Source organism: Limulus polyphemus, unplaced genomic scaffold, assembly GCF_000517525.1.
Source record: "Limulus polyphemus unplaced genomic scaffold, Limulus_polyphemus-2.1.2 Scaffold6123, whole genome shotgun sequence".
In the NCBI taxonomy this organism is placed as follows: domain Eukaryota; kingdom Metazoa; phylum Arthropoda; class Merostomata; order Xiphosura; family Limulidae; genus Limulus; species Limulus polyphemus.
In genome coordinates this window covers 51,408-54,401 of record NW_013671733.1, presented here as the reverse complement: position 1 = coordinate 54,401, position 2,994 = coordinate 51,408, and the positions used below count along the sequence as shown (strand labels likewise).

Sequence of the window (2,994 nt, the reverse complement as noted above, 5' to 3'; positions counted from 1 at the left end):
GTTGGATCCATGTAAATTTGCTGTTTCACATTTTGTGTTTTACAATTTTTATGGGCGTTTTTTACAATCACATATAAGGGAAGCAACTTTTCATGCCCTAAGATAACCTTTCATTAATCATGAATTTACATAACTTCCGTCCAGGGGACGGGTACTCCAGCTAGTTATCTCTTTTAAACACGATGATTTTAGGACTACTTTTCTATACTCTGTAGGTATCAACCACGGCCCAGTGATTGCCGGAGTCGTTGGTGCCCAGAAACCACAATACGACATTTGGGGCAACACCGTTAACGTCGCCAGTAGAATGGATAGTTGTGGCGTCACCGGTCGGATACAGGTGAGCGTTTGGTCCGTGTGGTCAATTATATACTTCTCTCCCTGTTTCTAGGATATTTATCACTGCTTTGACCAAGAGTGGCTACGAGTTCGTGGGTTTGTAAATCATAGACGATCACTTTAGGACATGACCATTTTGCTTGTTGTTGTTTTCTAGTTTTAAAGCAACCATAAATCAAATTCCTGTGGTCAAGGTCATTAATTCAGGCTGTTCAGACCATCTTTGACTTATTTTATATCTTAAGTATATTTCTAAGGAGTTCTTTATCGAAAGTTGTTTTCTTTAAAAACAAACAAATTCCCAACTGTTCAGTTAGAAGTTTTTACAAGACGTGAACCTGTATTTCTAACCGAACTAGCGATGTATCACTATAGTAACTGGCTCTACTAATCTTACACGCTTATCAGTGTCAGATGATAACAAGCTCAAGTAAGTAACCGTACCAAGCTCTGGCGTTTTACAGTCTTTTATATTTGATCTCCAAGTTATCATCCTTAGAACAGTCGAGACTACGAACATCTCAGTGAAGCATGCGTCGTCATGGCAACGGGGCTTGACTGCCGGGAAGATGTTTGTTTACCTATGATTCCTGACTTCAACATTACATTGTTAGCAGTGAGATACATCACGTGTCATGGAGCTAACTTATCTTAAAACTTTGTTCAGTGTTTATGTTATGTAGAAACTTCTGCTCTACGTATGTCCCGCCATCTATCGGACATTATAGATTAATACTTTTCTATCTTTTCATAAATAACTTCATCCACTAGCTAAGTTCTTGTTAAGATTTTGGGCTATCTGTGCTGTGCACACCACAAGTATCGAAACCCAGTTTTCAACATTATACGTCTTGAGATTTACTGCTGTGCCACCGGGGAGAGAGGGGGGTGTCTACTCTACATATAAAAATGTTCCTTTTTTTTATAAGCGTGTTTCTTTTATTTGCAGGGTTTTAACTTACTTTATTTGGGCCGTTTGTATATGCTCAAATAGTAACGTATCGCTCCAGATGCAGGCTGTAGAGGCGCGGACGGCATGTTTAGCACTTATATATTTGGTTAATGGCGAATTTTTGGGCCCTTTGAAAGGGAAACGCTAGCAAGATAAATATTCATATAGCTAAACAGTTAAAAGACTTAGAGCCATAGGAAACAATATTTCGAAAGAATGTGGTATTCAGCGTATTGTACGGTTACGAAAGAGAACCTTCCGACATAAAAAGCCACTGCGATGAAGCTGAGAATATCTCCTGTAATTTAAAGTTAACGAGCTAAAAGATAAGATACTCGTAATCTATTTTGAATCCAGTCCCTATTTTCACGACGAAAACGACCGAAAAAAACAAACTAGAACCATAGCAATCTCATTCAACAACTACTGCTAAGCCTGCTCTCTGACTAAGTATACTCTTGGAAGACAATGTCCACATACAGTGAAAAGTACATAGATAGTTTGCGAAGATGTGTGATTTTAGGACCTCGTAAACCTTCGCAGGTGCTTGTTGTAGTGAAAAAAAATCAGTCTTTACCATTAATGTGTAGTCATGGCCTTCGAACTGAAAACAATGGACAATAGAGAAGGTTTTCTGAAAGGCAACGAATGGACCTTTTAAAATGTGATTAACCTCACTAAGAACTGGACATTACGTTCGGACTACGATTATTTAGTTCAAACGATACAAGAAACGTTCCTCGCTCACAATTCTTAATCAAGATCTCATTATTTTGAAAACGTTATTTTGTTTGCTACAGAACGGAAGACTTTAAGACTAGTTTTTTTCTATTTTTTGACTACTTACGTGTTATTAAAAAGCCTTTATTTCGTGGCTATTTACGTGTTGTTAGAAGGCTTTCCTTTTTTGACTACTTACGTGTTATTAAAAAGCCTTTATTTCGTGGCTATTTACGTGTTGTTAGAAAGCTTTTCTTTTTTGACTGCTTACGTGTTATTAAAAACCTATTATTTTGTGGCTATGCGTTATTAAAAGGCCTGTTCTGACTTTTTACATGTTATGAGAAGGCCTATCCTCTGTGACTATTTACATATTATGATCTTTGTTCTGAGACTATTTACGTGCTATTTAGAAGTGTTTATCAATCTCTAATTTCCTGACTAGAGATGTTTAATCCACCTGTTATTTATAATCTTACCTAGAATGTCGTTATCAGATGATATGTTAGACGAGTGCACGTTATGTTAAATGTTAATTTTGTACATGTCTTTATTGGTTTGTTTGTTGAATTTCGCGCAAAACTTCACGAGGATAATTTGCGTTATCCGTCTATAATTTTGAAGTGATAGACTAGAGAGAAGACAGGTACTCTGCACCACCCACCTCCAACTCTTTATCAGCGAATAATGGGATTGATCATCACATTATAACAAGTCTGAAAGAGCGAGAATGTTCGTTGACGGGATTCGAACCCGCGACCCGCAGACTCTAACCATCAAATCACTACTCAAAAGATTATTAGTGCGTGTAATATAACAAGTAGAAAATAAGTGCTCCCACTTGTTGCTAGGTTATTACTTGTAAGATAACAAGTAGAAGATAAGTGCTTCTACTTGTTGCTAGGTTATTACTTGCAATATTACAAGTGGAAGATAAGTGCTTCTACTTGTTGCTAGGTTATTACTTGTAAGATAACAAGTAG

General features: G+C 37.1%; 1 long non-coding RNA gene across 1 annotated transcript in view; it reads left to right on the top strand.

The window, feature by feature from the left end:
• The window catches only part of LOC111089395, a 9,886-nt gene that overhangs the window by 2,240 nt on the left and 4,652 nt on the right, over window positions 1-2,994 (top strand). The window contains exon 2 of the long non-coding RNA XR_002613682.1: window positions 216-340. This is a non-coding gene — a long non-coding RNA (uncharacterized LOC111089395). The remainder of the gene's footprint in view (window positions 1-215; window positions 341-2,994) is intronic.